Genomic DNA, 27,041 nt, shown 5'->3' on the forward strand with positions numbered 1-27,041 from the left:
GTCATAATAGAGCAGCTGCAAGTTAGGAAGTCCATGAGTAGAATGGGAAAATATTTAACTGTCCTAAAGTAAAAGTGGTCATCACAAAATCTAGTATTTAATTTCTGCTTTAGGACTGAAAGGCAGCAACTTCAACTCTAGTGTGACTACTAATGCCTGCTGTGATGACCGTGCCCTGGCCCAGCAATCAAGGAGCCTCAATCCTCACCACTAACACCAGGGAGGTTGTCTTATAGAAGAGGAAAGGATAACTAATACATACAGTGTGTGTGTCTTTCGGCTTTTCCCGGTTAGGGGTCGCCACAGCGGAACTCTGGTCCGCTAATGATTGGCAGTTCATAGGTTCATACTAGGCTATCTGCCCTAGGGCATTTATAAGCCTAGCCAGAATGTGTTTGGCTTTCGCCACCCATTTTAAATTAATTTTCTGTCTAACAGTGACACAGAAGATCTCCCATCCACTCATCAAGATTCCTCTTGAGACTCTGCCTAACCTGGACTGGGACAGCATGTCCTATTTATTTCAGTGCTGAGGTTCAAGTCTCTCGGCGCGTGTAGCTCGATGGGATGGATTTTCTGAGGTGCAGCATGTCCATTAATTCGGGTTGGACATGGCTTCATCGTCAGGCACAGATAGCATCAGAACAGGCGGTATGCCACTGAGTAGAGCTGGAGTTTCTTTTAACCGGCAGCATGGCATCTGTTTGAGCCGGTTGCTGCAGGTGTCTATTATGGGCCTGATGAGGGATGAGTAAAGAGGCAGGATGACCTCCCTGATCTAGACCATGTGGTTGTCAAATGAGAGATTGTTATCACTTGGGTCCCCAGGTCCCCCACTACTTCTTCTGTACTTAATGGATTACCACACCTATGTGGTTGTTGAGCACTTGTTTTTTTTTAGGGGATGACTATACACTTTTGGCATTTAGCTTGAGCCATGGCTCTGGCAGTTGTCTGTTTCTTCTATGAGGCCCTTTCCGATGCTTGGAGGATGTGTGTGGTTGATTTAGGGTCATCTGGTTTGCGATTTGCTGTCATCATTCCAAAGAGTTTCCCTTCCCTTCCGCCTGCACCTCCGAAATATATACGCATAATATATAGGGAGACAAGGTCTGGGGTGGGCTTTGACTTGTTGTTGGAACTGGTTTGGAGTCTGACATGGCTGCTGCATGTCTAACCATGTCATCTAGTGACATAGGGGTTTATATTTAAGCTGGTAGCTTATATATTGCGCCAGTAGTGTATTGTATCGATAGCTTTTTTTGAGGTAGGGGTAGGCTGTGTGGACCACCTTCCTTCCAATGGCCAATGGCCTTTCAAAGAAGAAAACAAGGTTTAAGAGGCAGGATCTGCCTTCTGCCCTTAACAAAGCCGTAGGATCCAGTGTCTGTAGGTCCCCAATATCTTTATTATTAGGTCCATGATGACAGGATCCATTGAGGCACCACCTTTATGGAGAGGACACACTGTTGTTGTACGCCTCTTTGGGCACATATCCTGTAGTAAGGCTGAGATTGAACAGTCTTCTTGGAGTTCATGTAGGACGCAGCCCGGGACACCGTCTGGTCCCATTGATGCTGTTTTTTTTTGCTTTGGAGAGGGCGGCTCTTGAGCATCTGAGATGTCAGGGGGGCAGCACTCTGCTGGGATAGATATTTGCCCTTTTGGTGGGAGAAGTTTTTTGAACCTGTCAGGTAGGATGTTGGCAATGTCTGTGGGTTCAGTGTATTTTTGTCATTTTATACTGATCAGTGATGCCTTCCCTTTGGGATTTTGCTCTATCATTTAGTAGCTTCCTCCTTCTATTGTATAGTTTGTTTATGGGATGTCTGCCTTTGGAGGATTGGGTCTTGGTTTTATTTGGGATCCTGAAGGTGTTCATAGAATCGTTTATAAAAAGTTCTGCGGTCTGGGGGGTGCGCTAAAGGAGGATCTTGCGTCTGGGCAGATTTTCCACAGGCCTTTCTGGGCAGGGGTGGGGTCGATGAATATCCAGTGAGATAAGTTTATGGTCTGTCTGATCTTACCAGGGATACACTTCTCTGGTCTGCATAGTCCCCATGTTGTTGATGATGATCAGTCCAGTATGTTTTTCCTCTTGTGGGAGTGGTAACAAGTTGTTCCATAGCATTTGAGTTTATAAATTCAGGAACCTTTGGGTTAGGTGTTGGAATGGGAGCTAAAGCCTAGCCCATGTTTGGGGAGTAAGTGTAAGCCTTCAATATAATGGTGTTTGGGTAGACCTTTCCTGGAAAGGCCGTCTCAGAAAAGGCCGAAGGGGGGTTGGGGGGTTGGGTTTGGGTGGGGCAGGCAGGCTATAAACTGGAGGCAGTTTTTTACACTGTGTTAAAGGCATGGATAGTCTCTGATGCTTCGTGCTTTGCTTTTTACGTACCGGCTTGCCAGGCCTGATGCACAACCTTCAACAAAGGTACGCCCATTGAAGCATGTCTCCACGCAGAAGACGCTCTAGCTGAGAATCGAACTGGACAGCGTCTTACTGTGAGGCGACAATGCTACCGCAGCACCACCACCGTGGGTCTAACTAATACATACAGTAAAGTACAATTTCCCTTAAGTGCACACAGAGATCACAGCCAGTCTGGAGCTCACCAGGTCCCCAATAAGACTCCCCACTGGCACAGCTATAGGGTCCAGGTCTCAGCCTAACTGGGCAAGCTAGAACCTCCAGTACCCTCTCTGTCCAACCAGCACTTTGTGTCTCTGCCAAATAGCTGACACAACACACACACACACTTTGAGATAAGTATTTATACAACTTCACAGACTCTTCTGGGAAAGGCTGACACAGATTCTCCATCTGTGCCCCTTTACCCAGACTATACGGTAGTAATTACTGCCACCACCCAGTTAATAATATCAGCTACTAAAAGGTCCTTAAAAGGGTGTCCAATTATTACTGTGCAATATTATTATCCAATGGTAATGTGACTATACAGTCTAAGGCTTATCAGAGTGGCCTGTTACAATAAACTCTATATAAATATGCAATGTACTCTAGAGCTTATCTCTACACAAACCAGTCACAGGTAGAAGGTTTTAAAAATATTTAATAATAAATAACTAAAACACAAGACAAAGCTACTACACCACAGAGATATCTAAGAGTTTAGAGATCACACAGAAACTTAAAATAATACAGTAGGACAGGTCTGATTTTAAAGAAAAATACCTAATTAATCTTTACTAGCTTTAACTATTCCTACAAGAAATCACAGTGCTAAAAACTTACATGTGAGCATAAGCAGAGTGCTGGTAAGTTGGATATCAAGATCAAAATGCTCTCTATCTCTCTCTGAGACACAGTTTATAAAACATCACTAACAAACATGTCTCTGGATTCTCCCCAGATTACATCATTTTTGACACTTAGGTTTTCCCAGTATTCATATTACATCATCTTGACACCTGCTCTGAGTTCCCAGGCTAATAGAAACTCCATTTACATTACTTAGCAAGCTAACACCTGCACAGGAGAATACAACAATAAAAGGCATTTCACATATACACTATAGCAGAAACCAAAGCAATAGAACACATTCCACATCTAAATTCTGGTCATAAACTTTAGCCTTACAACAATGGGCATGAAATCTTCATCCAGCTGCCCTGGGGCCGAATTCTAACCTGAAAGGATACAACATGCTTCACTGGGCCAATAGATTGCAATGCTGTCACATATTTTGCAGTTCCACATTTCACAATATTCTTTTACATTCAATAAAACATGCCTGTATTTTACATTTATTTACAAATGCCAGAATTATATATCAAATTCTATTTGACTAGGCTGTCAGCCTTCGCCCATCTCTCCCCAATCCTCATACCTGCTATGGATGCAAACTCAGTCCTCACTTACTGCAGAATTTAAACCAGTCATGCCAAGGTAAGTATGACTGAGTGTATGAGTGTATGAGTGCACAAGTATGTGTGTTAGTTAACTCATTCACTCCAGTGGAGCTCAGGAAGTTTGCACTGTAACTTCCAATGGGCGGAGCCTAAGCCTTTTGACAGAATCAAATTATGTCCTCACATTTCAAATGTTTATATCTTTGGAATTATAAGGGTTATGCAAACTCTTCAGCCCAAACTATTTTATAGTGGTAGTATTCTTTAGGTTCTATGTCTTAAACTGAATTTTATAAGTCACAGTAAACACAATAGCTATTACATTTGTAATATTTTTTAAACAACTTACAATGTCTCAGCAACCACTCAAGCTAAACACACTGTCAGCAGCATTTTATTCATCTAGCTGAGAGCTTTCACATGAGGCTAAGGTGTTCTGTCTGTGTTACTTGGTTGTTGAGATATTTAGAAAAATGTGAAAATTATATCTCTATAAAATAATATCATAAAAACAATAGTTAATATCTATTTGCCTGCACTAGACAGTGGTCAAATATTAATACAGTTGAGTTTATTACTGTGTAAGCTTTAAGATGACATCTTTTAAAGCCTTGCACATAGCATGGTTTTGGAATTATTGATGCAAATATGAACAAGCAATATTTGAAGCCTAGAGGCATCAGTAGGAGTTAACTGCAGATGCACCTGGAGGCGGTTTGTTTTTCTGTGTGAGAAAGACAATGTGCGTGTGTGTGTCTACATATGTGTGTCTACGTAATTTAAACTAGACTTTTGTATGAGACATAAAGTGTGCATTACTGTGTCAGAAAGTGAGAAAGATTGTGTGTGTGTGTGTGTGTGTGTGTGTGTGTGTGTGTGTGTGTGAGTGTGGGAGAGCAAAGAAAAGGTAGGTGTGTGTGTGTGTGTGTGTGTGTGTGTGTGTGTGTGTGTGTGTGTGTGTGTGTGTGAGTGAAAGAGCAGAGAGAAGGTGTGTGTGTGTGTGTGTGTGTGTGTGTGTGTGTGTGTGTGTGTGTGTGTGTGTGTGTGTGTGAGAGAGAGAGACAGAGAAAGAGAGTCAGAGCAGAAAACAGAAAGAGCGTGTGTGTTGTATGTGTGTGTATGTGCAACGTAGGGCAACATACCTCTCAGCTGTCCAGATTCAGCCTCATACTTTTGGTCTCTCTCATAAAATTTGTGTTTTTCTGTTAAATCATGGAGGACTGAAGTCACTAAATAATAACATATATATATATATATATATATATATATATATATATATATATGAGTTTCAGACTTCTTATCCTTCAACAAAATGCATACTAACACAAATCATTTTACTCTATCAGCTTTTTTTTATTTATAAGATCAATATTTTAAATTCTGTCCCTGATTTTGGGTCTTTATCCTCTCATTATGCTAGTCTTTGACCAGATTTCTTGCACTAAGAGGTTGAGAGGTATGGTTCTGCAGAATTTAGAAAGTACCAATTTATTATGTTTTAAATTTAAAAACTGTTATTTGGTATTATTTTGAAATTGCATTAAACACTACGTTATGCAGTTATCAAAGAGGAATGCTGCAAACAGCAAGGGCCTCCTCCACACCCATGCTAAATTATATTACGTCTGAGATAACCGTACCACAGAACAAATTTAATTTCCCCAAGATACCACATTATTGATGCTGGTATATGTATCTTATCAACCAAATGTTTGCCATCACATGTTTCAGTGTTGATCATAGCTGTTTCACTACATGTATGTTGTGTTATTTGTGCTGCTGGACAAAATAAGACATATAACAATGCATCACATTCCACTGTGAAACTTTTTGCAATATTTTTAACTTGGTATTTTAAGCACACATTGCTGTACTCTTAAAGAATAAAACTGCTACAACTTCTCCATATGTAAAGAGTACAACATGACTGCTTTACATTTTAGTTATTTTATACATTCTAGAAATATTACTTTACTGTTTTATTCAGTCATTCTCTGATATTTAATTTAATCATTTCAGTGTTGTGAGGGAGCAGGAGCCCCTCATAGCAAGCTGTGGGTGCAACGTAGACAAACAAATCATGGCTACAGTGCCAGTCTATAACAGGATACACACACACACACACACACACACACACACACACACACACACACACACACGTATGCACACACAAAGTGCCATATTACATATACTCACAGACAATTTGGAGGATTGTCAATTCACCAGTGTCCTGCCTTTTGGAGACAGAGATATGAGTCAGAGCCCACCATCAGCAGCTACCAGATTTGTTTACAAAACCTACTAATACACATTGGTATTTACATAACTACAAAAACAGAAGGTTTCTGAATCAGATTTATTTTATCCATTGATCAGAGTGACCTGATACCCACATATTGACAACAGTGGCTTGTTATACCAATGATTGTTATGACAGACTTTAGTTTCATATTAAGATTGAGTGCACAGTTCTTTTATATATGTTACAGTTACTGATATATGTTATTTTAATGAATTTCTGTAAGGTGCAGCTAATGTGGCATCAGTGTATATACGCTAGAAGTGTGGTAGGGCAGAAAGTAGAATGCAAAGTGTTTTATATGCCTATTGCCTACTACATCCCTTAAGATATTTTGTTAATGCTCTAAAGGGACTTTAACTGGTGTTTCTGTGTGAATATATATTTTCAGAGTTAATGTTAAATTGGGGAACATTTTTGCAATTATTTGAATGTTGGTATCTCACAATTCCATTGGAGTGGGTGGAGTTACTTTATTATACATGCAAATTTTATGCTGATTAGTGTCCAGATTTTTGGCCAGTTGTACCTACTTTTCATGGGCCTTTGTCCAGATTTTTGATGTCCCGAGGTTGAGAGGTATGATTCATAATAGATCATTAGAATTAGTTTGGAGCATAATTTTCTTCATTTTTTAGCACTGCAAGGAGGTGAAAGCTAATGATGGCCAGACTCCAGCCCTGCCCTGGCACTGTGGAACTCTCACCAACTAAAACACCCACTAACACTGGGACAATTCTAGTCTGCTAGAGATCATATTCTTACCTTGCCATATAATAAACAGCACTAGTTCTCCATACCACCATCAATAGGAATCAAACTTACTTCTCATTGGTTTAACACCCAATGCCCCAACCCATTGCGCCAAACAGGACTCTTTGGGTGGATCTATGATCAACTAACTTTTGTTCTGACAATTTTTTTGTTATGTTCTATTTAAAAGTTTCATTTAAATTTTTAGTTGCTGAAAACAGACAAAATGTTATAGGTTTTTATAGGTCTTGTGCCACTGGCTGTGTATGGTTTGGTTTAATTACTATTTGTGACTCTCTAGCTATAAAAGCTAGTTGTCATCTTCTCCTTTTGGCTGCTCTAAATAGGGATGACCACAGCACATCATCAGTCTGCAGAACAAGTGGCAGTAGAGTTTTACTGCTTCAGTTTGCCAACCCGGTGCCCAACCTTCCTCAGAAGTCACACCCACGCAGATACGCACACCAAGGGCTAATTTAGAATGTCCAATCCACCTGCAGCATGTCTTAAGAATGTGGGATGAAACAGAAACACCAGAAGGAAACCCACACGAACACAGGGAGGACATGCAGACTGCACAGAAGGCACCCCAGCTGAGAATCAAAACAGAGAACCTCTCACTGGAAGGTGACAACGCTAACCACTGCACCACTATGCTACTCAGCTATAAAGACTAGTCTGCTGGAGTTTTTCAATTATTAAATGCTACTCATCATCATTGTAACATTATGTATACAACTTTAATACACTTATATGCATGTGCTGACTTGTGTGAGTAAATCTCAATATTATAATTGATAAACTAAACTTATGTAAAAGTAACACATTACTTTCGTTGGTAACTAGGAGTAACAATATATTACTTTTTTAGAAAAGTAATAATAGTAATATATTACTTTCACTGAAAAGTAATTATAAGTAATAACTTACTTTTATAAGTAACAAGCAGAACACTGTATATCTTACAGTTCATGTAGTTTATCAGAATCCACTAGAATTTTGTCACAACCCAGAGAATGTCCAGCTTTTCTTTAATTTATTTATTCATTAGTTTACAGACAGATCTGACTAGGCAGAAAAAAGAGAGAGGAATGCTCCACAGAGATTGCAAAGTAACATCCAGATAAGCTCTGCTTAATGTTTCAATAACAGCATTGGTCAGCAACACTCCTTACAATCTTGTGTGTGTTCTATACAATGATTTTCTGAAAATGCTTTGCAAAGTCATGTAATCTGTGTGTAAAATATGTCTTCCATACACTACTGGCAACATGAAACACAAACAGCATTTCTTTCTTAATCTGTGCGTGCCTAATCTGTGCATCTGTTAAAGCTCTTGATGTAAATGCAATAGGTCCACACACCTGAAATAATATTGCTCTTATCCTTCATTTTTCTGTTAATACATTTTAACTAGATAAGCCAACTGGACACAAGTTCATTTGCAAGGGCAATCCAGAACACTGTCTAGTCATATGACTTGCATAGTGTCACAAAGTAGGCAAGTTAACATAGAAGAACTCAAACCATGTACCCCTGACTACAAGAAGCAGCTTGTTACAGCTCAGAGCCTTATTACTCTGTGTTAACTGCTCTCCTGGCTTGTGTCCACTTCATGCATCATAAGAAACACAGAGTCAAACTATTTAAGTGCAGGTGCAGTAGTAAAAAGATGGTTTAGCACAACATTCTTGGTCTGTTCCTCTATTTGTTTAGCAAAACAAAGTCCTTGGTTTGCTCCTCTGAACAACATATATGACCTGCTAAAGCCTTCCTAGAGATGTAGTTACATTTGCCAAGTGAAATATGAATTTAGGCAGGTAACATGCCACAAAGAATCTCATTAAGAAGGGCTTATCTGCTGGTTCATATTTTGTTTTGCACTCTTTGCTCCTGCTGCATTAGCACCATCCACAGCCTATCAGTCCATTCATTCCCTATTACTAAAGCGAGGATGATCTGGGAAGGACCATCATTCAGATAGCTGTCAGGGATGGTTCAACATTTTCTGCCTTATTTCCCCTGACCTAATGCATGCACCTGGTGAAGCATAGAGGAGGGATGCTCAGTGGGATGACACAGGTAGCCATCCCTTAAATTCCGCATGGGAAGTTGCCTCCGGGTATCCCGGCCCCACCCCCAAGGCATAATTTGCAAGCTTCCCAGTTACCATCACAAACTTAGTTCTGCCTAGTTTGTGTTACTGAGTGTGCACATACTTCACCCTTCCCCTGGTAGAAGTGAGTGTGCTATGACCTGTTACACCTCCCCATTCCTGCCTGTTTTGTCCAGTGCTGGGACTTCTAGCCAAACCTTAGATGCCTGGTTCGCAGTCAGGAATCTGTCTCCTGTGCCGCAGAACAAGGCAGGTTCTACGTATTTACAGTACAACATGCCTTGTCTGAACCTAGTTCTAGCCCATTGACAGTGAAAAGACAAGCCATTTTCTTGGAGATGGAATTTTGCATTCCTTTGTTTCAAACCTTGATATCTTAGTCTCTACAACAGGTGAACCTGTCTGATGTAATTTCATTGCTTAGTACATCATCACATCAAAATGTTGCAGGTTACATTTACTACTCCTTTCAAGCCTTCTGTCATATCAGTTACAGCTCTTTTTGAAAACTGAGACCTCTGAAGCCAATGAAATGACATACAGCAGTCTCAGAAATCTGTATCAGCCAACAGTGTGTTAAAGGTACATAGTTTTAAATAAGCTCCAGCTAGCTTGATTTGTCAAAATCCCTGATTAGCATCCAGCTTTTGAAAGAATATTGCATAAAACACAGACATATTTACCACTTATTCTGTCTATACTGGATAATGTTCCTTTGGAATCCAATATGATAAGATCTTGTGGGTCTGTACTGATTCTAACATTGTCTTGTTTTGTAACAGCTACCATGCCAATAAATTATTTTGTAAATCAACCCATTCTAATGACCACAAATAGCTATTCTATGCATTTAAGGCCTTTCTTTGTTTTCTCTCTGAGTTTTATGTATTCTGCAAGGTTGATGTATCATCACAACAGCTTTTGGTGATAATCCAGTATTTTGTCCTCGCGCAAGTAAGATGCTTAAACAAGTTTCAGTGCATCATATACGATGCTTCTTTATCTGCAGTGATACTAATAAAATCTAAATTTTTTTCTACTTTCTTTTTCCTAAGCACCTTTTTTTCCCATAAGGAACTGTTTCTAGCTTAGATGTTAGTGGGATACACACCAGTCTAGGCATGATGCGTTAGAACAAAACAAACGTGAGATGGACACGCTGGTTGCTCTAAACTTTGTTCTCAAGTTCCAAGACCCTGCCAATCATATGACTCACATGCCATCACAAGTAACTCTACCTTCTTAAAGGTGGACTAAAATGACTTATACTAAAAGTCCATTCTGCTCCTTATAACAAAGAGCTGGATCAAAAAATAGTCAAAATATCATACACATCAAGTAAAACTGAAATTGAAGTGTCAAACTGAATCAATGTTTCACACAAAAACCTTAGAAAATCTTCCAATTATTGAAGCTGGCAATTAATTTAATGGGCAATGCATAAAACATTCACTGCAAGAAACGTCATTAAACCAGCATGTTCCCAAAATATAAAACTGCAAAAAAAACATGCACAGTACATAAGCCTTCATTGCCCCACTAGGTACATCTTTCAGTGAGATAAACTCACATCGTCTTCCTCCACATGTAAGTACAACCTGCACTGGATACCAACCTATAGTTTTCCTGTTAAACTTCCTAATTTATCTAATCATTTTGAGAATCGTGGCCAGTGCTACTCTAGGAAAAAAATCAGTTGGCACTTAAGCCCAGCATGTCAATGAGCCAGCTAGTAATAAGTGGTTTATACCTCAAGCTTTAGTTGTGTTACTTTATTTTAGGATGACTTTACCATGCAGGATCCAATTGATACAGGCACAGCATTGAAACAGTTTTAAAGAGCAGTCCAACAGTTCTGATAGGCCAACCTCCAGCACAACCTGAAAGAAGTTAAAAAAGAAAATAATGCATTTGATAAAAGGTGGTTAATGTATACTCATCATAGTCACCTCTAGTTTTGTCTAACTGATTACTTGTTTTCCACCTGTGAACAACTTTATAGTTACACATCATTTATGTTTTCATTTAGAGCCAGGGCTCACTGTAATTTATAAAAAATTCAGGTATGCAATCATGCTTTAATAATCTGCGATGGTAAATTTTAGCACAGGCTTATTATTTCTTAAGTTTTGACAGCACACCAAATACAATCAAAATGGCAAGTTTGAGGATATAAAATCTGAAGTCTGAAATGGCACCAAAGTAGTTTTAATTATTAAATGAAAAATGGAAATATGTAGCATTATCAGTACCCTTAATGTGTTTCTGACAAGTAGTCATAGGAGCAGATGAAACTGCTTGTCTTGTCATTAATTAATGCAGAAAAAGAACATAAAGTACTGGGAGGAGTGTAAAAAGTCTTAACTTACTTAAATATTCCTGTTTTAGCATGATTTCAGCTACAGTGAAAACATAACAAATTCTGACACTTTGCAGGGAAGCATGTCAGAGTGATATTTACAAGACTAATGTGCACAAATACTTCTTTGAATGAATTGATTTTATAGGTGCATAGTTTACTAGGCAAGCAGTCCAGGAGACCATTAATAAGCCTAGCCCAAATAATTCCCTGCCCAGAAGCAGTCTATTTAAGTGTGTTGTTCAAGGTCACATAGTGGGTTAAAAGATTCAAACCAAGAACCCTTGCCACAGAAGCATCTTATTAAAAAGTCAGAGCTTTAGTCCTCTGTGCAGACTGTCAGACATACAGTATGAAAAAAGTAAATGCTGTAGTTACCAGAGCAATGCTCATGTATACACTAAAGTGAAACCACTAATGCAGCAAACTGTGAGTTTCATAACTTAACTACATCGGCTATTACTTAAAGCCGACTAAAATAAATTACAAAAACTGTTTGCATTACTCAAAAACATTGAGGAAATATCTCCTTGAACATAAAAGAATGACAAAGTGCTGGTAATTAATCCAATGTGAGGTACACCAATTATATTTTCAGAATAGGCGACCGTGGTGGTGGTAACAGAAATGCTGCAAGAAAAAATTAATTCATTGCATCATTTTCCAGTAGCCACTTCTGCATGCTTGGGTACAAGGTAATAAGGGAATCAAACCCTGTCCTGGCAAACACTGTTAATGCATTGTATAAAGCAATCATGGACAGAACACCAGTCTGTAATAACAGGATATACACATATACTCATTCACATTTGGCATGCGTGGATAGTCATGGTATTAGAAATAAGAAAAGCAAGAAATAAAATCGTGTTAACACAAAGTGCTAAATTTTTAATGTAAGGAAGGCACTTGCTAAATAAAGTTAAAGACGATAATAATGTTATCTCTCTGGCTATTTAGTACAGGCTATTAAGGTTATGATCTTTTAGTCGCTTAGGTGGTGTAAAAGGATAAGGTCCTGATTATGACCCTTCTGACTCTGGCTTGATTAGTGGCTCAGGAGCCTGACGAAGTCTCAAGAAAGGGAGAGTCATACCTGTCCTGGGTGGGTGGGTGCTCACTGATATGCTTCTTAAGTGGAGACATAGTCCAAAAGGGGGAATTGCCCTCAGATGCAATCAAAGAGCATGAGGGGGGATGAGTAGAGCATAAACAAAGCTAACCCCTCAGACAGTAGTAGAGATGATCCAAGTCCCCAGAACACCCTTAGGATTCACAAGTAGCCCCAGCAATATAGGAATAAATCCAGGGGTTGGTAGGAGAATGGCGGGTAGACCCAGCATGAACGTGGGGCACTGAAGGCCAGGATAGTACAAAAGAGGTCTGAGAAGACCCCCCCCACCAAGAAAAACAAAATTAAATTTAAAAAATGATCTTCCAATGAGCTTCATACAGCAGTTCAGGATTTGATTTCTCTACCAAAAATTTCCTGGTATATCTGAATCTGAAGAAGTCAACAGACAGTGCTTCTGGGTTGTGTACATACTACATTCCCCCAGTCCTGGATGTTGTGGAAGATGTTTTCCTCGACTCCAGCTTGACTCCTGATGCCCTTCCTCCAGCTCCCAGAAAACCAGACAGGTACTACATAGTCCCTGGCTCACACAAATATCTTTTTTAAAATTCCTACAGCTGACCCTGAGGCCATTTCCCAAGGGCCAAAAGGGGTTAAAGCAACCTCTGCTAAGAATCTCACCCCCTCAGTCAAGGATTCCTGAGCATTAGACAGATGGAGTAAAAAAGTATACACCTCAGCTACTCTTGATATCAGGGCACTAAACTGTCAGTTCCATATGCTGAAATTTCAGCAACATACCTTGGAACTCCTTAAACAAATAATGTCTTCCTCTCCAGCTTGGGCAGAATCTAAAGATTTACAAGAGTTAGTGCATTCTGCAAGTCAAGTAACTAAACACACCTTGCACTGTGGTTTTGACACCCTAGAAGCTTCTTGCAGGGCAGCATTCACTGGATCTGTCATTAGAAGGTATACATGACTTAAGGAACAGCCCCTGCCAGACCATGTCAAATCTAAATTGTTGGATTCTCCCTTGCACAATGATAACTTATTTGGCACTAAGGCAGAAGAGGTCTTAAAAAAGATGGAAGAAAAAGTAAAATCTATGCAAACAGTTAAGGATTTCTTACAAGTCCAGCCCCCTAGGTTCAGCAGGTATTGTCTCTCCAAACATTGATCCTTTCCTGCTCCCAGTAAACTGGCCCAGCCTTGGCCCCATGAAAACAGACCCCCCCCCCCCAGACAGCAGCCACATGGAATGCAGACATCTAAGCAATGGGCTACCTCCACTTCAAAACCAGGGAGTTCTAAGCCACCCCGTTATGGTAAGAACTCACAATGACTCACCTCCTCCACCCCATCCCTCTGCCCACCTTCACTTACCCCTAGGAGGAAAACTCTCCTTTCACTCAATCACCTGGGCCACTATTACCAAGGACCACTGGGTTCTGAACATTGTCTCATGGATACAAATTTTCCTTCCACATCCTTTCAACCCAAAAAGGGTATCCAGATCTACCTCCAAATCAGTGGGCAGAGGTTCAAAAGCAAATCCTTCCCCTGCTCTCTATGAGGGCAGTAGAGCACGTTCATGCAGAACAGATAGGCCAAGGTTTCTATTCCAGACTATTTCCATCCTCGATATATCTATTCTAAACACCTTCCTGGTGATCCCAAAATTCAAAATGCTCACCCTCCAGCAGCTGCTACCCATGCTCTCCAAGGACACTTGGCTAGCCACCTTAGATCTAAAAGAGGCCTACCTCCACATCCCTATCAGGGAATCTTGCAGGAAATATCTCCGCTTCAGGGCAGGTTCTCAACACTTTCAGTTCTCTGCGTTTCCCTTTGGCTTATCTACTGTGCCCAGAGTTTTCACAAAATGTCTGGCTCCAGCCATTGCCTTTTGCAGACAAAGAAATATTCAGATTTACCTATACTTAGACAACTGCTTTATTCAGGCAGACAGCCAGGAAAAACTGCTCAACCTCTCTAGGGTACACAATCAATGAAAAGAAATTCAAGCAGGCGCCTACCCAAAGGATAATCTTCCTGGGAGCAAGTCTGGACACAGCATCCCAGATGATATACCAGAGAAACACATTTTCCTGACAACCTACTTCTCTCAACTAGCCACCAGGCCCCAGCTAACTGCAAGGAAGATCCTGCAAGCTCTTGGGTTTATGGCATCTTGCATACTACTCATTCCATATGCCAGACTGCATATGAGAAAACTTCAAGGGTACCTAAAGAGACTTTGGTGTCAACACTCTCAAGACCTGGAAACTCTTCTACCTATAATTCCTTGCCTCAGAAAAGATTTTCTTTCGTGGGCAACAGCATGCTCCTTCAACAAGGGACTGCCTTTCTCCCCACCCCACACCACCCAGACCCTCACCACAGATGCATCAGACTATGCTTGAGGTACACACCTGGACAGCAGGTGCATACAGGGCCAATGGAGCCCACAACAAATCCCTCTGCACATCAGTCAAAAAGAGATGACAGCTGTGCAGCACACCTTGATAGCTTTCAAGACCCTTCTCTCTCCAGGGGCTATCCTGATCAAAACCGGCAACACCACTGTGATGTGGTACATCAACAAGCAGGGAGAGACTCACTCCTACCCCCTATGCAGGCTGGCCATGATCCTTTGGCACACAGCCTCTCCCATGCAACTACACCAGTTATCACAATTCCTACCAGGCTCTCTCAATTCTCTGGCAGACCAATTAAGCAGAAATCTTCTGGACCCAGATGTGTGGCAACTCAACAGAAGTACCTTCACCCTAATAACTCAGAAATGGGGAACTCCAAAGGTCGACCTCTTTGCCTCCCACACCAACTACCAGCTCAGCAAATTCTGCACCAGGGAGCATCACTGCATGGCTTGGAAAGTGGATGCCCTTTCCTTCCCCTGGGTCAATTTATCGGTCTATGCCTTTCCTCCCCTACCTCTCATCCCCAGGGTACTGCTCAAAATAAGGGAGGAAAAACTAAGGACCATTCTTATAGCTCCAGACTGGCCCCGGCAACACTGGTACCCCTTGCTGCACAGCCTGTTCCCGCTGCCTCCATGGCATCTTCCTCAGATTCTAAACCTCCTGACCCAGAGGGAAGGAAAATTCATACATCCCCAATTGCAGACACTCAATTTGGCAGCTTGGCTTATTCCCTAACCCTAAACCAATCTGCCAAACTCAGTCAATAGGTTCTGTATTTTATCCATGAGGCCAGATGCCCTAGCACCAGAAAGTCTTATGCTGATAAATGGAAGAGGTTTTGCACCTGGATCCAGGCTAAGGGAGCCAATATGGCACAGCCCTCCCTCCCTCTCATCCTGGAATACTTAGCTACCTACTGCACAGTGGCCTCTCTTTCTCCTCTATAAAAATTCATGCCTCTGATATTTCTGCTCATTTTCACACTGAGTAGCCCCTTTCCTCACAGCCTTTGGTCAAACAGTTCCTAAGAGGGACTAGCAACTTGAGGCCACCCAGAAGGGCACCAACACCAGACTGGGACCTTAACTTTGTATTGGAAAAGTTCATCCTGCCCCTTTTCGAACCAGCTTCTTCTGCAGAGCTAAAATTTCTCTCCTGGAAAACAGCATTCTTCTGGCCATCACTTCAGCCAGAAGAGTCTCTGAGCTGCAAGCACTCATGGCTGTGGAACCCTTCATCATCTTCAATGCAGACAAGGTATCCCACAGAACTAATCCATCCTTCATGCCCAAGGTGGTCTCCAGTGTGGCTCTCAACCAATCCATTCATTTGCTCACCTTTTTTCCTAACCCCCAGAACAAGGGGGAAAGGATTCTTCACTCTCTAGATGTGTACAGACAGCTCAGATTCTATCTAGACAGGGCTAAATCCTTCAGAAAGTCTGATCAATTGATGGTTAGCTTTGCTACAGGGACAGAAGGTAAAGCCAGCTCCAAGTAAACCATTTCCAAATGGATAGTACACTGCATGCATTTCTGCTACAACAGCATGGAAAGCCTCCCCCCAAGGGGGTCAGGACACACTCCACCATAGCAGCCTCCACCTCTGCAGCATTCCTCAGAAGAGTCCCCACCAGGGACATCCTGGAGGCTGCCACCTGGACATCTGTTCACACTTTTACCAAGCATTACCACCTGCCTCTCTTCTCCAAATCCATGGCAGGTTTTGCCTCTGCAGTCTTGCAGGGCATCCTAGCCAGCCTCTAGTTTCCTTGACTGCCTCCATCTATTTTCTCAGCTTTGGGAATCAACCTAAATGTTATGACTGCAACAGTGAAACTCGAAGAACATAGTACAGATGTGTACATTTACCATACATGTAGCTGTTCAAGTGTATTCACTGTTGGAGTCCTGGTTTCCCCCCTCCATCCCCCTTTCTTCTCTTTCTCCTTTTATTACCATTCTAACTTGTTGTTCTCCTTTCCTTACAAGGGACATATTGGCATTTATTTTCCACTGGTGGGGTTCTTCCACCAGAGCCTGGCCTCCTACTTGGGGGCTCCTGACAGGTTAGGGCAAGAAAAACTGATGTAATGGCGTTGGCTGCCTTACTTTATACTACTGATGACCTGATGTCAGTCTTCAAGCAACAGCAACCGACACAGAAATACTAAGTCTGTGGTATTCAGGCCGGCCGAGGGCTACCCTGGCAGGGATAACCCAAATGTGATGACTGCAACAGTGAATACACTTGAACATCTACATTTATGGTAAGTGTACACAAGTGTACTATCTGGATCTCTCTATATAATTAGAGTTGGACTGTTCTATTACCACTATCCATCAAAGGGAAAAAATGGTCACAGAGAAGTGCTGGCTTGTATGAAATTAGTAACTTAGAATCACAAAGCACTGGAAGAGGATGTTTTGAAGGATTTACTGAGTGTCATTTTCAAGAAAATGATTATTGAGACTGGATTATAAAGGTTATCAGTGAAGAAGTATAGATCAAGTAATCAAATGTTAATGTATTTTTATCAATATAGGACTGTTTTGCAGTAACAAGTGTGATTCTGATATATCCTACAGGGATCTAACTTGCTCTTTATCGTAATAGGGAAGATTCCAGAAACCAACATTTATTACTGCAATGCTTTTCCAAGAAGAGCTATGTCATTTTGTGTTGCAGTCTGTCATGATGATAAACAGGAGGCAGCATTTTAAAATAAGTGTGACAAACTATACTATCTGATACTGTACTGCTGAATACAGAAAGAAATGATCGGACACACTGCTGGCAATGTACTGTTAAATTAAAAAGGTAACACCTAGATTCTGAACAATGCACTGCTATCACTTGAGACTCTTTTGTACAACAGACAGTTAATGCATGCAACAAACATGAAAACACAACCAAGAAAGAAATATACTTTTCTAAGCAGAGCTATGATATTTTGCTTTGCCTTTTATTATGATGGGAAGCAAGGCAAGGCATTTTAAAATGCCTACAAAAACAGCATTTGATACTAACTGCTGAATAAAAAGGTCAGGACATACTGTTAGGAGCACCATGCTATTCTGCAGTAACATGAGATACCACCAGGAGTGGTCCCAACAGTGATATTTTGCCCTGCTCCTCATGATGACGGGGAGGCCAAATTATTCAGGAAAACAGCATTTGATATTGTAGTACTTTTGTAATATTTTGTGTTCTCTGTAATGGTTGTGAAGCAAGCTGTTGCATCTTACTGTCTTGTTTTGACTCCGTGTGCCATTCCATCATGTAACAGCTTACATAACTGCATCTGAAATATAAAAAAACGTCCTATATCTGTCTTGTCTACTATTGTTTTAATATTTCAGTGCTTCACTGTAGATCACCAACAACTGCAGAACCTCTTCTGAGGTGAATCAAGAGCCTCCTAACAGTTAAACCTTTTTTAAAAATGCAAGAACTGAACAACTGATCAACACCTTTCTTGAACTGAGTAATATTTTTTCTTGTTCTAGTTTCAACAAGTAGACAATTCCAAACCTTTCCAGCTCTTTGAAGAAAAAAGTCACCCAGCTTTTTGTACTAATATGCTGTAAATCAATAAATAAACCAATATTCATTGTACCATGATTATGACTTGTGATAGTAATTCCTAGCATTACACAAAAGTTGTCTTTACAGCATGTATACAATGTTAGCAGCCCCCAATGAATTTGTAACCAAGCGTATATAAAGACAGATCGTTTAGTCTGTCCTTATAACAGTATTGATGTAAGCCCCAAAAAGACCTTATAAATGACTTCTGAATATGTTCCAGTATCTTTAACTGAATGGTATTATAAACACATACACTACAGCAATATTCAATAACAGGTCTAATAACAGACTGCAATGGAATCAAGACCTCGGCATCCCTACTTATGAAACAGCATCTAATATTGCGCAAAATCAAATAGTACTTTTTAATAGTACTAGATAGATGTCCATCAATGTTTAGTTCAGAAGCAATAACACCCAAATCCTTAACCATATTTGTACTTGATATTAACTAACCATTTAAAGTATACGGATATTCTGTGGAAAATAAAACACAATTTAACCTTATATCTCATGCCTGCTGAACTAGATCAAAGATGTAAACAATCCAGAAATTACCATAAAAGTCTATGATAATGAAAAATTACTAACAATTCTTCCAATTTCTATGTCATCCATGAACTTATTCTGTAATACATTACATGAGATAGGTAACTGTGCCATAAAAATGTCAAACAGGAATGGAACCAGCACCAACACCTGTGGGACTCCCCTGACAGCATCCCTTGGTATAGGGAGACAGACCTTTATCACAAAAAAAGTCCTTCCAGTCAACCAGTTCCCCACCTATCTGTTTACACAGTATGCAACACAAATCATATCATGTACCTGTTCCAGCTTTTTTTTTTATTCTGCCAAAAATATTCTTACTCTAATCCAATTTAAATGTTAACTTTAACAAAATGTCACTCTGGCTTCAGGAAAATACTAAGAATTCAGTGAAAAGGAACTGTGGATCCTAGTTTCTGGTTTGTTAGAAAGGTTATATACCTTCCTTTCATTTTGGAGTTTTAATTAAGGGAGGTCTCTCTTACCTGGGGTAATAGGAAGGGGAAACAAAACAAGGATGTCTGCTCTCCCCTACCTCTTCCTACAGCTAATAGAAGAACTAGCTTCCCAAGTATAATTATCACTGTAATCACAGGTTGCCTCAAGCTAGCTCAGAAGGAGCCACAAATGCATTTCTTATGTCTACTGATGACTGTGCTCTAATGACGTCAAATTTACCAGTGATTTTAGGTGAAGAGCAGAAAGAATTCCACCTTTTTGGGAAGGTCACAGAGTTAGAATTCAGTCTCTCAAAGTCAGCTATAATAAAATGAGGAAAAGAGAACTATGTACAATACTTCCATATAGGTAGTATAGGATTCACCTATCTAGGGTTAACGTTAAAAGGAACAAGTAATGTTACAGGGCTAACGACCAAGATACAGACCCTCTATGAAGTTAGCTAACCTCCAGACCACAGTAGGAAGGAGTATAGCAATTCAGACTATGATCTTGCCCTGAATCTTACATTTAGTTAGGAATATTCTTATACCACCTACCCTCCAAAGCATAGAAGATCTTATCAACAAAGCGATCTTAGCTGAGGGTAAAAGGAGAATCTCAGCCTCTGTAGCTTATATCCTCAGATTCTTCAAAGGACTGTGTATCACTCACCTACCTAGATACACTGTAGCCTCCAACTGAACCAACTTATTTATTTATTTATTTATTTTACATTTGTTGACCGGGATAGTCTGACTGGATACATGTCCATTTTCAGCGGAGGCCCAGGGAGAAAAGCTCCAAGTTATAAACTACATACATATTACAAAGACTATCAATATATACATATAACTTATTACAATTTCAATACAGACAGGCATTCTTTTATTGGCATATAACATCACATTGGTTTCACGATTTAATACAGAGGTACTGGATTATTTACCAAATAACTAAGATATAGTCACTTAGGTGTAAGAAGTCCTCAAACAGGTGCACAGTTGAGGGGGGTGGGAGTTAGTCAGGGGTAAAGCAAGAACATAGTCATCGTGTTTTAAAGAATTGTATAAGATTTTTCTTGAACTGGGATAATGAGGGCTCTGCTGTGAATAGTAAAGGGTGTTGGTCATAATTAGAGAATAAAAGATGCTGCAATAAATACAACTGCAGTAGGCCTTTCCCAGAAGTGGACAGCTCAAATGTATCCTGAGTGTCTTAGAGTATGTGGATTTGCTTAGCCTACTGGAATTATCTGGCACCATTCCACAATAAGAAGAATTGCGGGTAAAATGGGAAGAAATAGCTAGCTATCTAAAGGGATTTGTGAATGGTTACAACTCATTGACCTCACTCTTACCCCAACCTTGAAGTATTTAGGGGAACATCACACTAAATTTAATTTGGGTGAGCAGGAGTGGTTTATCTATGAACCGATTCAGCATGTCTTGACTGGATGCATCACCATACCAGGAAGTGCTAGGAAGGTGCTCTTCTGGGAGAAATGGGAATACATTAATGCTCTCAGAGCATGGATGATCTACAGTGACATTTGGGTAATATGTATTCTTGTAAGCAGGCAGGCTCATCCCACGGACTACCACCACAATTGCAAAGCCTTTTAGGAAGTTAGTTTGACTCCATATGACAGCAGAGAAGTTGGGAATCAGTATAAGAGACTGTCTTCTCAGGTATGGGACCTGAGTTTTGTGCATTCTTGTATATATTGCATATAATTCATATCATCAATGTCCTAAAGGAAACATTGTTTTGTTTGGAATGGTTTAATCAATGTTAGCTTGCTTTGGCATATCATGGATTTTGCACTTTCTTACCTATTGTATTTATCTTTTGAAAAGCAAATAAAATTCAATTAAAAAAAGAAAAATGTCCATCTCACATTAACAAGGCAATAACAAGTACTTCTTTTTCCAATAACCTGCAGTGCCATTTTGAACTTTTTCTATCACCTGGATGAAATATACATGCTACATTGATATATGGGCTTTTATGTGTCTTAATCATATTCCTATCAATATGGTTTGCCCAAGCTATATGTTTGGTTAGGAATGTTAACTGTTTGTATCATCCATGTACTCTGTTTTGTTCACAGCCATTTTGTTACTAGTTCTCTTTATTCTACATTTACTCTAGAAACAGCATTGCTGGTTTCTAGCTCTTCAGTGTAGTTACAAATGCCAAAGTAACATCAAACTTCAAACTTGTTTATTTAACTGTTTATTTATTAATTTTACTGAGCATTTTTGTCCATTTGGGTGGAGTCTACTTATAGTGGGAACCCTAAGATAAAGAAGTAAATTCTATGAACAGACCCATTTTTTTTTCTTTAGAACCCCATTCCAAACAAAAAAAATGTTTCCTTTAGGACATTGATGATATGAATTATATGCAATTTATACAAGAATGCACAAAATCCAACCCAATTACTTAACTATTGTATATAGAGTGCTCACTTTATGACTTTCCTGGTAAAAAAAAAAAATAAATAAATAAAAATAAATAAATTAAATCAGAATAAGAATGAATGAAATACAATAATACACTTCAACAAAATAATTTGAAATTATTATTGTGAATATACAGAAGTGATGTTGAGTTTCTAAAATTCAAATCTCCAGTGTACACCAGCATTCACATAAACACAAATGCATGTGGCACACATGCTCACACTCAAAATGTGGTAATCCACACCAACACCCACACAAGTATACACACAAAATATAATAACACACACACACACACACACACACACACACACACACACACACACACACACACACAAACACACACACTTGTGCACACATGCATGCATAAACACACACACACACACAATACCTATTATCAAAACAAAGCAATTACATTATCACATGCACAACATACATATGCACACTCACTCAACACAATAATACACAAATACACAAACCATTTTTTCTCTCAAGTCCTAGGTAAAAAGAGTCATCATACAACAATGCCTGAAATGTTACAACAGTCAATGACAGGACAGACAGCAGCAGAAGCTAACTTGGGCTCATGATATACTATGACTGTGATAACAGTCACAGAGAACAAAGTATGGCAATAAAATATCAGCAGAATTATGTATCATATTCTATATACCTGTGTACTAGATTTTGCAGCAGTAGTCTACATTTCAATAGCCATCATGTCCATGGTACACTGAGATGTCTGTTCTCAGATGACTGTACAGGCATATAGGCACCATGACACTGTAGTAATGTACAACTGTGACTTACTTTGCATTTATTTTAATGATAAAAGAAAAGTGTTGTTTTTAACTTTAAAAATATGCAATCAGAAGACTATAACAGATCTGATGGAGTTACACACAAGAAAATTGTATATAAAAATGCTATGTCAGAAATCCATTCATCCATCCACAGCCCCTTTTTCCCCATTTTTGCACATGAGGTTGGGGTGTCACTTCAACAGTGACAATCATCTATAGCCAAGATTTTCACCACCAGGTGGCTAGCCCTGCCTTGCCTTGGCAGTTCTCCACACCACACAATCACACACACACACACACACACACACACACACACACACACACACACACACACACACACACACACCTATGGCCAATTTAGATTGTCCAGTCCACCTACTACATGTCTTTGAAATGTGAGAGGAAACTGGAGCACTCAGAGGAAAGACACCCAAACACAGGGAGGACATGCAGGCTCCACACAGAAGACACCCTAGCCGAGAATCAAACTGGAGGAGCTCTTGCTGCGAGGTGACAATGTTATCTGCTGCACCACTGTGCCACTCTTACTATTTATTTATTTATTTGTTTATTTGTATTATTTTATTTTTCTGACATTCCAGAAATGTCTAATGAAAAATCATGAAGCTCACAATATCAGATGATACAATTAACAACAAAAAAAAGAGGACAATCACAATTTCTTCTCATAAAACGTAAAATTACTATATTCAATATAATTTTCCATATTAATCCGCAATATTTCAAAAGTTTATTTTTTACTTTTGGAAGTTGGTTTCCATACCATCATTTTTTGCAAGCCATTGTAGAAAAAATTACAACCGAAATCTCAAACAAGGTTAACCAATGAGTAGTGTGTGATTTGGTATTTTACTAACATGACTATTGCAATTTTGAGAATCATAGTTCTCAAAAGGTTTACATTCATAAGGTTGGAGTGCACATCTGTGACAGCCAGATGTGCAAAAGTATAATTTCAAAAGTTCATTATAACTAACTATGAATTGCCAAAATCACCAATGAGCAAATGACAGTGTGCATTCGCTCATGTGGATTCAGCATTCTGAGTGGAGATAGCACTACAGTGGGGATTGGGACATGCACTCTTCTCTCAATGTAGTGCAGTCTCTGAGTTAGTATAATAAATTAGCAGGGGATGGGAGGGTTGGGGCACATCCCCCAGATGAGGGTTGCAGAGGGGCTTGCCCCCCTGCATAATGGTGTTTGGTGACATCTGGAAATGTTGGGTGTTTCGAAAACATTCAACATGTCAAAGCTATTGTTTAGCACTTTCTGTGTTCTCAGCATTCGAAAGTGCAGTTTCCGACCTTTAGAGTCAGATATATGACGAGTCTCACATGTTATTTGCAACATTGTAAAGGTAAACCTTCTCACACATGTGAAGAGAGATCCAAAATCATCTCATCATTAAACTTCATAATCATTTATATGAAGCTATCTGAGCTACTTTACACCCTTAGCATACCCTTAGAGCCCACTGAGCTGTATTCATACACTATGCACTGTACTATAACCCCAGGATACCATATACACTATTTGTACAGACAGAAGTATCAAATATTCCTGAGTTTGTTTCACCTTATTAACAACTGCATGATGTATGAGTGAGCAAGGCACATATGGACTGTGATCTCATATCACCCATGACATAAGGTATTTGTTCCTTCAGTATGCAAAGACTAACGATCCCCTCAAATTCAACTAAACTAAGAATCTGTATCTGGATCTTGTTGTAGATAGGCTACCTAGAGCTTACCACTCCCACTGATAAGCCAGAAGGCTTCCCTCCAACACAGAAAGGCTTGGGGCACAGAAGCTTACAAACAGTCCTGGATATAGCAAATCTGTATCTGGACTAAACTATTTACAGGGAAGGTGGGAAGCAAGTGCAAATGTGGGCTTTTAAACCAGAAAGTTGAAAGAGATGGTGGGCCAGAGACCTCTCTTGTGGTAGATAGGCTATCTGCTTACCACTCCCACTGATAAGATAGAAGGCTTTCCTCCAACACAGAAAGGCTTGGGGCATAGAAGCTTACAAACAGTCCTGGATACAGCAAATCTGTATATGGATTAGACTACTTACAGGAAAGGCAGAAAACAAGCTTGGAATTTATATATATATATATATATATATATATATATATATATATATATTTATTTATTTATTTATTTATTTTTTTTTTTTTTAATTAAGTGGGTTGGCTTTGTCAAAAAGTTATCTCTGTATTAGAAAGAATGAGCTAATGACAGTAGCAAAAACACTTTAAATGCAGTACAAGCTAGCACACTTGAGTGTGTAGCAATATTAAGGCAAATACAGTTTAAATAAATGCAGATAAGTTAAAAATGACAAAAACAAGTTTATGAAAAATCAAATAAGAGCAAGCACTTCATGTGGGTGTTGGCCCTTTTCCTTCACTGTGAGCAGGACTTCATGTGGGCGTTTGACAAACAGCATCACAGAGGGTACTTGGATATACCTCTTACAACATACACTGTGGAGACAGGCCAACAAAGAGGAGGGGGATGTTCCAGACATGAGGACAGAGTGCAAGTATTGCTCTTCTACATTTGAAGTAATGTTGGTTTAACAGGGTTTGTGTGGATATGGCTGTTCTACATGATTTAATATCTGTCATGACAGTGTTATGTGGTTGGGGAAACTCTCACATGTAGGGCTATCTGCAGACTGGCCAGTGTTTGGAGTCTTACATGTGTGGTGTTACTCACACATTTTCCATCTTTAAAAATGCAGTAGCATACTCCGAGGATTGCAGTCAGTAAATGGTGACAGCCATGTGAGTTACTGACTTCTTATGCCTCAGAAGACATATGTCACAATAAACCCTGTTGCACCAGTAAATGCATGGGTTTATCTCAGCAACATGTCAATATTGGCCCTGTGTTTGTGCCTCCAGCCACAACTCTGTCAACCTATGCACATATGTCATGCAGTAAGAGGTGCATATGTTCAGTACATCATTATTTACTGACTTGTCTCCTGAACCTGATTGACTTCTTCGAATCAGTCTTCAGAGCTGTGGACGAGGGTAAGGCAGTCCACACAGCCTATCTGGACCTCACCAAGGCCTTCAACACCATCCCCCACTCTGGAATAACAGATAAACTTACTAAGCTGGGCATAAATCCCTATGTCACTCGATGGGTTGCCAACTGGCTTACTGACAGAACCCAGACTGAAAAAGTAGCCGACTACAAATCCAGCTCCAGACAAGTGACAAGTGGAGTACCTCAGGGTTCAGTCCTGGGACCACTCTTGTTTGGCATCTACTTCTCTGAAGTAAAGGCCAACACTAAGGGACTCTGGCTAACAAAGTTCACAGATGACTGCAAACTGGGAGTCATTACTGAATCCCCAAATGATGTGGATATTCTACAAAAGGGCTTTACAGAAACAGATGCCTAGTGCCAGAGCCATGGGCTCAAGCTTAATGACAAGAAATGTATAGTTATCCCCTTTGTAAAAAAACATGTACCCATGAATTACCACATAGGTGGCAGTACCCTAAACATCGAAAGTGTGATGAGAGACTTAGGGACACAGGTGGACAGTGGTCTCACTTTCGATAACCACATTGCCACAACAGTCAGGAAATCCTTCTATGTAGCACCTCTCATCACTAAGGGCTTTTCATCCAGAAAAAAGGAGGTCATTGTCCCACTGTACACACCCCTAATTAGACCCATTATACAGTATAATGCCCCATTTGGTATGTACCTCACAAGACATCTGCAACAGCTGGAAAGGCCACAGAAATACGTTACTAAAAGAATCACAGGCCTAAAGCAGATGCCATTTGCTGACCATCTAAAAAAACTCTAACTATACTCTGTGGCATATCGTCTACTCAGAGGTGATTTCTGCTTAACATACAAGGCCATGTCAAACCCTGAGCTGTTGGACATGCTCCACTTAAAGAAATCCCAATCCTTCAGAGCCACATGCTCCAGGGATCTAAACCTTGTCATCACAATGAACAAAACATGCTGGAGGGATAGGTTCCTGACCCAGAGACTCCCCATACTCTGGAATAGACTGCCCATACATGTCAAGCAGAGCGCCTCCTTGGCCCTCTTCAAAAGGAACCTTGATGACTAGATGGGAGATAGGAAATTCACTCCGGGATCATGTCAGTCGCCCTGCTAGATGGGGGTCCAGAGAAGTAAATATTGTGGGAAGAAATATCCATGGAATTGTTATGGCTAGGCTTGTATAGGCCCTAGGGCCGATAACCTA

The 27,041-nt window shown here is 40.0% G+C and overlaps 1 protein-coding gene across 2 annotated transcripts in view; it reads right to left on the reverse strand.

The window, feature by feature from the left end:
• The window catches only part of RAB27B (RAB27B, member RAS oncogene family), a 2,233,495-nt gene that overhangs the window by 1,707,710 nt on the left and 498,744 nt on the right, over nt 1-27,041 (reverse strand). Inside the window, exon 2 of one of the 2 annotated variants that reach the window (XM_044075069.1) lies at nt 10,789-10,918. The exons of the other annotated variant lie outside the window; for it this stretch is intronic. The gene's annotated coding sequence lies outside the window, so the exon portion shown is untranslated. The remainder of the gene's footprint in view (nt 1-10,788; nt 10,919-27,041) is intronic. 2 annotated transcript variants of the gene reach the window in all.

This window comes from Protopterus annectens, chromosome 1.part1 (genome assembly GCF_019279795.1).
Source record: "Protopterus annectens isolate FY-2018-M chromosome 1.part1, PAN1.0, whole genome shotgun sequence".
Lineage (NCBI taxonomy): Eukaryota > Metazoa > Chordata > Ceratodontiformes > Protopteridae > Protopterus > Protopterus annectens.